This window comes from Anabrus simplex, chromosome 11 (assembly GCF_040414725.1).
Source record: "Anabrus simplex isolate iqAnaSimp1 chromosome 11, ASM4041472v1, whole genome shotgun sequence".
NCBI lineage: Eukaryota > Metazoa > Arthropoda > Insecta > Orthoptera > Tettigoniidae > Anabrus > Anabrus simplex.
In genome coordinates, this window is record NC_090275.1 from 10836160 (window position 1) to 10849385 (window position 13226).

The following is a 13226-nucleotide window of genomic DNA, read 5'->3' on the forward strand; positions in this document are numbered from 1 at the left end:
TTGAGACTTTTCCGTGCATCACAAACAAACGGTGGGCATCATCCTGTCTATGTGTACGAATACACCTGCTACACCCGTATGTCGTTGCCGGCATATTCACATCAAATCTTCCTGCCTGTATGTAAACAAATATGGTTTTGACTAACGAATTTTCATTGACAAACCATGTTTTACCCGTATTGTACGTTTTATTTCAGCTTTTCAATCGTTAATGTGAATACATAATACTTGATAAGAAACTGAAGCCTGTACGAATAACAGAGTCACGTACTGTTATGTCCTGTTGTGCTCCTCCAAATAGCATCATTTTCCCCTGCCTTCTTAATCTCTCCAACATTCTACCACTCTTCCTCTTTTCCCATTGTCCAGGTTCGACGCCTATTTAGGACGGTTGTGTCCCATTTGCGATCACTCCCATTATAGTGGAAAACAAGAATGTGAAGAAAGACCAGTGTGTGTCCCTTTTGCAACCACTGTAAAATTATCAGCAGCCTATCAGGGTTTTCCAACGTCCATGCAGCAAGGGGACTGCTAATTAGGGCGTACTCCTCACAACTTCTCTCTTGGAGGTTTGTTTTACGTCGCACCGACACAGATAGTCTAATGGCGACAATGGGATAGGAAAGGACTAGGAGTGGGAAGGAAGCGGCCGTGGCCTTAGTTAAGGTACAGCCCCAGCATTTGCTTGTTGTGGAAATAGGAAACCACGGGAAACCATCTTCAGGGCTACCGATAATTGGATTCGAACCCACTATTTCCCGAATGTAATCTCATCTTTTCGCGCTATCATTATGGAATTATAATTTTTTCAACTTATTTTAATCGAAACATTTTCTTAACATTAAGTTTTGGAATCTTGTACATCTAATCCGAGAGTATAGACAAAAAATTATAATTTTATTTATATACGTGAAAGTAGGCTGAGTGGCCGTGCGTTTTAACGCACTACGGCTATGGAGCCAAGTTCTGCATTCGGGAAACGCGTGGGTTCGAACCCCACCGTCGACTGTTCTCCGAATGGTTTTCTGTAATTTAATATTTTCACTTCCAGGTAAATGCCGGTACAGTTCCTATCCGTAGGACAGAGCTGTGTTCTCCCACCCCTTACTCAATTTCATTCACCATAACACATTTCATCTTCACTGGCTCCTCAATTGAGGTTGGTGCCAGAAAGGGCATCCGGCCGTAGAAACATCCCGTATAAATTAATCTCATCTCATCCCGACCCAGTATCAAGAAACGAGACTAAGTGGTAGACGTACATACAGATAGATGAAAGTAGGCTCATTATATTTTGAGCAGCTGCTTACTTAACGTGTCAGTATGAATAATCGAACATTTTGAGCATTATTTAAGCAGTAATTTAATAGTGCCCCCTATTGTATAAGAAAGTGTAAGTTAACTGCCAAGTTTGAGACGAGCTACAATTGCTCCCAAAAGGATAGCACGATCGAAGAAGCAAAGTGTTACAGCAAAATACTTTGTTTTGAAATTGGGAAGTGTAAAGTTGAACGGTTTTAAAACGCCCATTTTTTGTCTTACTTCTTAAAACTCATTTAACCACCTTTACATCTACAGCCATCTGGTAACTCTAGGTTCATTTGAGTCATGTTTATTCTCTGTTAGTCCCGATATTAACGCATCAGTCCCAATCGGTACGTATAAGTAATTTAATCAGTTTCAACATACGATTCGTAAGAATCCTAGTATGTAAGTTGCTGTAGTTTCGCCAGTTACTTGAGGGATGTCTTCCTGTACCAGTTCTTCAGTAGGGAATTCCCTCACAGTAACCTGTACTCGACTGTCTGTATGTCACTGATAAGAGTGATCGCAAACGGGACGACACCTTTAGGACAACACTCCACACATATGTTTTGAAGAATCTTTTCCTTGTAACCCAACTGATGCTATTTGTGGCATAGAAGCTTTCTTCTTCTTCTTCTTCTTCTTGCGTTCCGGCCTTCTAAGGACCACGTTACAATTTCAATTGTTCCTCCTTAGTTGTTCTTTCCTTTTCTTCCAGTATTCTTTCATTGTTTCACTGTGTTTCTTTTTCCTGTCTTCAGTCCACTTTGTGCCTGTTTTCCTTTCCTTCCTCCCTTGGAATCCTTCCATTTGTAAGACTTTCTTCCTAAAAATATTTCTTTCCAATAATTCTTCTTCTCGTATGTTGTTCCTTTCCAGGTCTTTCTTGACTTCTTGAATCCAGGTGGTAGTTGATTTCTTTTCCCAAAGGTACTTGAAGATTCGTTTAGTTAGTCTATTGTCATCCATTCTGTAAATGTGTCCAAGAAATAGCAATCTCCTTTTTCTTATTGTTTCTGATATGTTTTCTACGTTCTGGTAAATTTCATTGTTACTTCTTAATTCCCAAAACTCTGCAATTCTTAGAGGACCTAATATTTTCCTTATAATTCTTCTTTCTAATATTTCTAATTTATCAAGCTTGTAGTTCAGTGCTAGACATTCGCTGGCATAAAGGCATTCTGGTTTCACTACTGTGTTGTAGTGCTTTATTTTAAGTTTTCTTGATAAGCTTTCCTTTTTTTTTTTACTAAATGCAGCTTTTCTTTGACGGATTTACCATCTTTTTTAACCTTTCTTTCCAGGTAAATAAATTCTCTCACCTCATCTTACATGGCAGGTAAATTATCAGTAGATTGTAAGTGGCGCTGCAGAACTGGGAACGTTCAGTATTTAGAAAGTTCGCCAATCGGAGATGTTCTTCTCAGACCGTTTAAGGTAAGTTGGCAAGTAGCTCGCGATGATTGTACAAAGAGAGGTAATAATGGCCCGAGCGTGACTAAAACAGACAAGTAATCTCAAGGTCGTAGCTGAGAGGCAATGAGCTTTCAGAATATTTCGGCTTTGCGCGCTTTTATTGTTTATCGTTCTCAGTTACAGGAGGCTTTGGAGCCATAGAATAAAGAATAACCGGACTGTATGATGGCTTTGAAATTGTTGTTCACAAGGGCACTCAACATGGCCGTTATCCGCAAATTTTATACCCCGAAGATTTCGGAATATGAGGCATGAAAAAAGTCACGCTTAATGCGTGTAAAATAGACTACAAAAATAGTACATATATTAAACACTACACATTTGAAAAGGGTTTACAAATGCCACGATAAAAAAAATCTTTCCACCGTATTAACTTTATAGTTTTTTCATTAGTTGGTATCAACAGCGAAGTTAATTTCTCACATAAGGGAATTAGCACTGCGCTATGATTCATATTTCCGCCATGGACTATTTCACATCAAAGGAAATATTATTTTTGTGGCATGGCCAAATTCTTCTTCTCCTGACAGGAGTGATGGCATTTAGTACCTCACTCGATTGTTGTGCTGAATACAAACCAGTAGTTACTGACTCTCGACGATGATATTGTCTGTGAATTCTTTCCTGTACACTTATGACAGAAAATGATTTTCCCGTCGTAAGTGAAAATCTGAGCACCACACCAGCAACAAACGAATGAAATACTTATGGTACAACTTAGTAAACCTTTCTCGTTCCGAGAAAATTCTGGTTAATAATAATACCTCGGTGAGAAAATAAATGAAATGGCGTATGGCTTCTAGTGCCGGGAATGTCCGAGGACATGTTCGGCTCGCCAGGTGCAGGGCTTTTGAATTGGCGCTCGTAGGCGACCTGCGAGTCGTGATGAGGATGAAATGATGATGGAGACAACACATACACCCGGTCCCCGTGCCAGCGAATTTAACCAATGATGGTTAAATTCCCGACCCTGCCAGGAATCGAACCCGGGACCCCTGTGACTAAAGGCCAGCACGCTAACCATTTAGCCATGGAGCCGGACGGTGAGAACATAACAGGCATACTACAGAATCATAAGAGTGTGGGGACAAAGCACAACTCCTGCAGAAACTACGATTCGCAGCCAAGACGACTTATTGAAGAAGAAACTATGGAGGAACGGCAAATTGCGACACTATACGAAGACTATTCGAAACGCTGCATTGTACGCTCCTGAGACACTGTGCAAAAGAGCTTGTATTCGATTGGAATCGGAGTAAAGAAAGGTCCTGAGATATATTTGGAGTACCAAAATGCATGGTGAAATATGGGTGCATAGATCAAGCAGGAGAAAGTAGAACCAGTTTCAAGTGTATTACGGAAAAGAAGGGCGAGTTTCGTGGGACATTTGATGAGGATGGACGACAGCACGTTGACAAAGAAGGTATGGAACGCGAAATAACTGTATGAAGGAAGTTACGGACGACTGGAAGGCTATTGGCATAGACTGTGCGGGATGGATCCGTTTACGAAAAGCTCGTCGAAAGTCACAAATGGACCGATAATAAGATCAAGATCAAAATCACAGAAGAGGAGAGAACTCAGGAAGAACGAAGACGTGCTGAACAAGTCACTCGACATCCCAAGGGTCGGAACGAATAATAATAATAATAATAATAATAATAATAATAATAATAATAATAATAATAATAATAATAATAATAATAATAATAATTACAACGTTATTGGTTTTAACAACATTTGCGGTTTTCGGAGACGCAGAGGTGTGTCTGTAAATCTACAGCAAGAAGTTGGTGTAAATGCCAGCGGACTAAGGCGCGATCGAAGCCGTCAAGCGGTGTTAATGAAGGAGAGTAGAATCGAGGAGGCAGTGCAGTCACGTATTGCAGGTAATTGGTGATTCCACAGCTGTTGTAATGCTACAGACCGTAGCCAAGCCGGAACTCTCTTTCCTTCCTGACTCATCGGACTTCTTTATTTAAAACTAGTAACTGCAGCGGTATATGGTAATTATTATCTTCCATTTGGGACAAATATTACAGTGGCATTTCGTGGATGGGATTCGTTCACATAACCCCTACGTGTGTCGTGCGACGTAAAGCGAACAGCAATCAAATCAATTGGATCTTCCAACTCCAGAACGAAGACACATAATGCAATTTTGTTCGTGCCCAGGTGGGGGGACTTTCCGAAGCTTGACGCCAGGTAGAGTTATTGTCAAGTAGAGAAATCCACAATAGTTTACTTGCTGTAGTTTTGCAAGACTGTAATGGTTTTGAGAAGCTTCTCCTGGACCTTAATCTAAGGGTAGCTGGTACATAACCATAAAGCGGGGGGCGGGGGGGGGGGTGACTGTTGATGGATCTGTTTAGTTCTCTCTGCATTGGCAACTACCTCAAAACGAGTAGCTACAGGGTCTCTCGCATAAACTCAGACCGCACGCACTGTATTTGTACTCTGGGCTACGGCAGCCGAACATATGTCGCGCGCGGGCGCGTATAAAATCTTATATGAATTCTTACCTTATGAAAGATGCTGAAAGTGTCTCTTTCCTGGATTACACAGCCATTGTATCTGTTAACCACATTCTGGCGACGCGAGTGAGTTCTGCCACTGTAATGTTTCTGATTTAATTCGTAAGTGGTCGTGATTATTATTTTAACAGGAAGTACAACTACAGTAGACAACGACCCTCTGTATATCACTAATCACAGAGAAAAAATGGAAGGGATCCGACACTTCCAAAAATGAAGGTGTCGTCTAAGGGAAGACAAGGGCCACGAAGGACGTGAAAATGAAAAAACTCCCTAGGCCTCTAGTGCTCTAATACCGTCCGGGCCGGAAAAGAACAATATTTGATCAAGGGAGGTCGAATAGGACAGACAAAAGTGAGGCGCCTGGTATAAGTGGAAGCAATGCCAGGACTCAGCTAAGGACCCCGTGGTCACCAACCCACTCACCCCCCCCCCAGTTCAGAGCCCATGGGGCCCATTTTTGCATCTTACGACAGGCAGGGACTACCGTGGGTGTTATTCTACCGCCCCCATTCAGAGGGGGATTTCATTCGTAATGTTTTATTTCATTCCCTCCGATGTGTGAGGCTTTGTTCGATACACTTTTTCTTTCAGTTTAACCCACAAGTAAAAATCAACGAGGGGGAAACCACTCTGTCTGCAAACACTTCCCAGATTGTCAGAAGGAAATCTTCTGCTGTATGAACAGGGCCCGAATCTTCTTGAAACCACGCAAGCGATTTTCTTCTTCCGTTAATGCCATCTTGGGACCTCTCTGCATTTACTGTCGTGTCGAAAAAAATGGGCCCAATTATTCGTCTTGCACTAAGAGCACACCAAACACCAATCTTCCTAACATGATGAGGGATTTCATAAACACCATTAGGATTTTCTGCACACCAATAGCGAGAGTTGCAATGATAACACCATGTTAACAGCTGAGATTCAGACTGGCGACTCATGCTTGCAAGGTCAAGAACGTGTGCGTGCCTCCCATATTGCAGCTCCGGTAGCCCAGGGTGTGGGTGTATAAGAGAGTCCCTGCAAGCTGGTTCAGTGAGGGTTGATGGTGATTCGTCTGTCGTATGGAGAGGTTGAGCCTCGATCGGACCTCCTGGTGTTATTCGACAAGACTAGGCTATGTGCCGATACCGGGTTTGACTCTCTCCTTGCCTCATCATGATCATCATCCCACATCCAGACGCGCAGGTCCGCCATGGACGTCAACTGAAAGTCCCGGACCAGTTCAGCCGAAGATGTCTGCGAACACTCCCGGCACTGAAAGATCCGTAAAATAAATAAATAAATAAATAAATAAATAAATAAATAAATAAATAAATAAATAAATAAATAAATAAATAAATAAATAACACCGTTGATAAGTTTTGGACGCTTGGGTCTTTTTGTTAGGGATGAGATAAACGGCTATTTTCTTTAAACAAGTTCAACTGCTTCTGTTTCTTGCGCGAAGCAGTTTCAAAATAACAGCCTCAAAAAACAGTCGCGTTGGAAAAGTTGCTAAAACACTTCAAACTTAAAACGATGACAACTATTTGTGAATCGAGACTGTTTCACACTTTCTATTCTTGTAATTCATATTGAGTCCATTAAATGGTCACTGCAATAATACAGGTACGATTTACGGTATGATTTCTACTAAACAAAAACATTCAACCTTTCGGCGTGGACATTTTTGGAAAAATAAAAGAAAACGCCTGAGGGTACTGAACCAAGCAACACATCACAGAAAGAATTATTTAAATAAATCAATTTGGCTAGGATTTGGATCAAAACGAAAACGAGTAAAGAAACGAGCAATTTTAGGACGTTTCTCTGGAACTGCATTTAGGCCGGAAGTGATGTAAACAATTTCCAGGCCCTTTAGCCCTTCACTTTTGGCACAATTGAGGAAATTACTTAATTTTATTTTACGTTTTTTGTGGTATGGGGGCCCCTACTTTGAACATTAAGAACTTCAAATTTGTGTTAACTGCAGTTGACAGAGTCCCGACTATTGGCGCTGTGTAAGCTGATAGCACCCCGCATCAGCAGTGCGCTGCGTGTCCAAGTACTGTGTACAGTAGGAGGTAATGGATCCGCCCGAGCGAATACAACGCCGTGTCATTCACAACGTGTTCGTGAGAGATGCCTGCACACGCCTGCTGAGGACATACGTGTCATTATCTACATTTACTTCAGTGGAGTAACATTTAAACATACAGTTGATTGAATTTTGTTCAATATTCCAGAACTATACTCACACTTATTTAAGATTCACCCTAAAACCTAATCTACAGAACTCGTCACGTGACGTTTTACACTACAAGGCAAATATCACCGCCCTATTCTCCTTTTTTAATGGGCCATCACTGCTGCCAACTTAACTAGTTACATATTCAAATCACAAGACATAACCATCAGCAAACTAGCCTCAGTGCATCAATAATAAAGGTTTCCTTACCCAAGTAAATGATTAATCCAGTTATTCATAATTAAGTCGGTTTTCAAGATTAATGAGGAATTAAGGAAATACCCACACAATCTCTCACTTTCACTCAGTTTAATGTTATACATTCCTGCCGTTATTTTGATATACACATTACTATAACTGTATTTATGATGTTTGCCAGGTGCAAATAATTAAGTTCCCTTCTTGAAATTTGCTCTTGTCGACTGAAGAGAAACCAGGCTGTAATAATACACACAAGCAAACATATTACATGTACATATGCCGTAAGAGTACACAGAGGCTAAGACTGCAAACCATACCAGAGTCGTGACAACACAAGGTTAGGTTAAGTTAGGTTGAAAAAGAAATTTCCTTCCATTTGAGCTGAACTGATATTTAGAGATTCTTTTTTGCAGGAGTTCTTGCAGATTTTTCTTGCTTCTTAGACATCCTAATAGAATTCTATACGCAAGTATTGGACGAAATAAGACCGTAATTAATAAAATGCTGCGTTGGTCATTTCACACGAACTATGTTATTAAATGCATTATTCGAACTTGCCACAATTCTACTTTCCTGATATTACCCAAACAGATTTACAGTCCCACACAAGAGGAAAATATGCTTTAGTTATACCCGCAAATGTAATCCTAGTGATTTTAACAATACGGCAGTTGCAATACGTAATTCACGCAAATCACGAAATAAAATACCATGAATGTATAGTGCCAAGATTAACAGTAACTGTAAGAAGTCGTATCAGCAAGTAGGGACCCTAAACTGTATGGTTAGCGACACTGAATCGAACCCAACAGTTAGACAATAACTATTAAATACTACGTTCAGTATTAACAAGGAAGAAAGGGTAGGGTTGAGTCCTTAGTGTATAAGCCAGGGAGTAATGACTGATGACACTCCGAGCAAAGCAACCTTTAGTTTAACGGTGGCTCCGACTTTACCGTGCATCCACAGCTATGCATTCGGGAGATGTCGGTTTTCCGTGGTTCCCCATTTCTATGCACTAAGCTAAATGACAGGACAGATTATGTTCTATGCCTTCACCTCCTCCGCACTGATACAAATCTCCCTGACCTGGGAGAGGTCGTGGTGATTATGTTTAAAGAGGAAGTACAACTGGCCGACCATCCTCTACATAACACTGATCAGAGGCAAAACTGGAAGGGTTCCGACACTTCGAAAAATGAAGGTATCGTCAAAAGAAGAACAAGATCCATAAAGGGTGTGAAAATGAAAGAATCCCTAGGCCTCGTAAACCTAATACCGTCGGGGTCCGAAAAGAACAAAAGTTGACCAAGAGAGGTCGGATAGGATAGATGAAAGTAGAGAACCTGTCACAAGTAATAGGAAACAATCCCAAGACTCAGCTAAGGGCCCTGTGATCGCCAACCTACGCTGCCAAGTTAAGAGCCTCGGGGGCCCCTTTTAGTAGTCTCGTATGACAGGCAAGCGATAACGGGGATGCCTTACCCTCTGGGAGTCCCGCAGAACCACTTCATGATGATAGAGATCGATGTAAATGAGGTCCTCACTGCTAATAAGTTTGACAACTGCAACACTTCTGCTAGGGTCACACCAGTTTCCTTTCAATCGATAGCAGTATTATTGTCTGAGACTTTGAAGTCCGTCTTAGCCAAAGTGACTACTGAACTAAAAGTTTGTTTATTTAATGTCACTGTTGCTCAAAAATATTTAAAGTTGGTAAAATGAGGTGATATCCCACGGTTCTCTACTCCATAAAGATACACAAAGATGTGGTAATTCCTTAAGACAGGTGTTTATAATTGGAAACCTACTTTTTCAATGGAATCAGCATTCTTCCATCTGTTAAGGGGCCGTAACCTTTTCTATTACAAAATATTTACATTTATTATATAACATAAGGAAGGTGTGCCCACATGTGTTAAACAGCCTCCTGCGGGCGTTTCGAAAGTTCGTTCTCGCATTTCCTCCTTGACTTGTGTTAACACAGTCTCCTGAAATAAAAAGCAAAAGACTGCCGCTTCACCTCGCAGTCACAACAGAAGGCATTGATTTGTAGTTAGCACGGCCTTCTTGATGGCGAGTCATTTCGACATCAAACACGTCCCCAAATATATTCCACGAGCTCTTGTGTGATGTGCTGTATTTGTTCCGTGGTTAATGTCGTTGTATGCATTGTTCTGTGAGATTTCACACGCCGTCTAGCCCAGGCGAGTGACAGCAAAAGAGAAAGATAGACCTCTCTTATTGTTACTGCTGATGAGTGTAAGGGGCTTGGTCATTGTAAATCATCACATTTTCTGTTTTAACATAAATACGCCTTATCACTAGGAATCATGCGAAAATTTGCGTTACTAAAGTTAGCGCCACGGAAGTGTAACCCTAGGCTGTGTCATGGCTGGTCATTAGCAGCTGTTGAAGGATGGCCATGTCCGGGAGACATATTTATGATCATTTGATTTTCGCAAAGTGTGTGTGTTTTTCTTACACTAATGATTGATCTGCAGTTTGAACTGTCGCCCACGTGGCAGATTCCCTAGCAGTTGTCTCCTCTTTAATGATTTCAAAGAACTTGAACAAATCCCCTAGGTGAAGTATCCCATTCCCTAAAACTTTTTAATATAAGTGAATATTTGCTCCGATCTTGAATTCCAACTTTCCTACTTTTAAAACCTCCACTCAAGCGTACTCGTCTTCTGATGTAATTTCAAGCCATCTCTAGGAAGATTCTGCTTAGTCGAACGGCTTGGCGATATTAGGGTATTTGAGATTTTGGCTTTCACCCCTTTAACCACTTTCCCCTCCTTGTTCACTGATCAATAGACCAAGCTCTTCTGCGGCTTATAAAAACAATCGCCAAGGGCACCAGTGAGTTCGTTACTATGGCGATGCTCCCCGTTGCTAATAAAACTCTCTAATATTGATTATCTCCATTCTTATAGTTCATGCGGGAAAATGGGTCAGATATAAAAGTGAAATATTAGATTTCCTTTAATTAGTTTTGGGTATAACTAATATTTCTGGTGATTTGGAAATCTTAGATGAGTGTAATCATCGCGAATATCTCCTCACCTAATAAAAACGTCAATTACATTTTACACAACTTTTATCAAGTACAATTTTTCGGCACAGGTAATATTAATGAAGAAATTTTATATTTCCTGTTTCGGGCCCCGTAATACCACTACGTTACTGTATACTTGTAAAAACCCGGTAGAAACAGCAGCAAGTGTTATGCATGAATACGTTCTTCGGCATGAGATGTTAACAGATTCATCACAAACGTCCTCTGCACTCGCGGATGGCCAGTGCCTCTCCATATTCCACAATCTTTAGAATATACTTCAAAGTCTAAGGTAGCATAGAATACATCGATATATTCGTCCATATCCGTTTAATCCGGCCCAACCACGCTGGAAGTGCTCGTGTCGGAGTTCACTCATTGTGCCGACTCCAGTTTCCTTTCCTCTCTGTACTTTCAACGGGTCTCAGCTCTGGCAGAATGCTTTTAGTATGTGATGGCCGCGAACTTGAAGGGGAAACGAGGAGATGGAAGGTAGTGGAGGAGGTAACTACTGCTGTGCTCACTTGGGATCTTAAATCGCAATACAGTAACAATTACATGGAGCAGACGTGAACACTTTCATAGCAACCAGCGAAGTGAACGTTCCTCACCTCTCACTCGAACGGTAGCGCATCGACTCGCCCATATACGAAACTCATTTAGTGGGCATGTCATCGGATAATAATCGCACTCTATGGCTTGCACATCTCATTCCACTTGCGCTGCATATGCCTCGACATTGTGAATTTTCTCTCTTCATTCAACTTCACTCCTAGATTGTTTCATTATAACTTGCCGACTGCTAATTATTGCTCGAGTGCGACTTCAGCCAGGCTCGTTACAAATAGTTTGACAGCACTGCGAACGTTCTATCGCTTTGCATTCTCGACTTACGTTGTCTCAACTGCTGCGAGACCCACCAATTCGTGTGTCACATTCTTCCCCTCCCGCGCCCCTTCCCACGTATCACTGGAAGACGTCACCTGATTCAGTTCAAGGTTACGTTGAGCCTTCGTTTGTTGATAATCGTGAATTTAATTGGAATATGTGGTGAGGTTCATAAATTATAGGTGTCGCAAAACTCGCCTGACTTTCTGGAACTGAACCCAGTATTGGACCGAAATTATGGATATATTCAAGTCAATAATATATAGGCCTAGCGTAATGGACATTCCGGCCATCTATGATTTCAAATAGCAAGTTTATAGAAATTTTGAGTCATTTTCCCTTGATGTGACATAAAAATTGAAGTGAACTGAGCTTTCCCTTTTGTATGAGGCAACAATTTGAAGTGTACAAACAAAATTCATTGTATTTCTATTGATATCAGGAAATCACTCAGCTGTCTCCCCTGGGATACCAAGAGATGAAGGATGATTCTGGTCTACGAATTTTTCCCTTTTGAGAAAGAAAATTAGATTACGACTACAAATTATCCCATACACTGTGTAGATTCCCCTAAGCATATTGTTATCTTTCTCTTCAACCAGTGCCACTTTTGTCCATGATTTTCACACTGTAGACTAGGTTTTGACGGACTGTTTGTAATAAAGAAAACCGCCAAGAAGATTGCGCCTAAATTTTCCGAACATCCCATTCTGCCTTGTAATATATGAAGAGAAGAATGCAGGACCTAACCGAGATCCCTGAGGCTCGCCGATAAGGTAAGCAAGGGTGAGCATTACATAGCTATAAATGGACCAGTTGGTAAGAAATTAAGATTAATGTGTTTCTCCGTCCGTCTGCTGGGAGCAAGGCTACAGAAAGATATTACATTGCGTCAGTGGGACGACTTTCGTAATCCTCGACTACCTGCTGTGTGGCTGTGTTCTGTCGTTAAGTGATTGGCAAACAACAATTAACTTATTCACACAGACAAACCTTCGCTTGCTTTGTTTACAACTGTTTTTCTCTTACTAATTATCATTTATCCTGAGCAACGGGCCGATGAGCACGAGGTCATCGTGTCTATATCGAAATCAGAATTAGAGATTCTACATTACAGTAGAATACGCTCCTGGTCGTGTAACGAAGGAGAAGACTGTCTGATGCTACTCCTGGGTTCCGTTCTCGACCGATTTACGGATGTTATCTTGGCCTGACAGGTCAGAAGCCTCTAATTGGCTAGAAACCTTCCTAAAACGTTAATTGTAAGAATCGCTTCGCAAATTGTCTCAATTGTTACAAAACATTCCGTTTATAACGTATTTGAAAACTTTGATATGTGTTGCTACGCTGAATATAATGTTCGTATTTTATATTAATTAAAGTCAATATAACTTAACTTATGCCTAAAATATGATAGTCATTCTAAACATAGAGTCTATGGAATGGCAGATGTGAATGTAATATTGATTATCATCAACATGGCGTCGTGGAAAAGTAAGCGGCACGGTTTCTTGGTGCAGTGTGTTGCCCA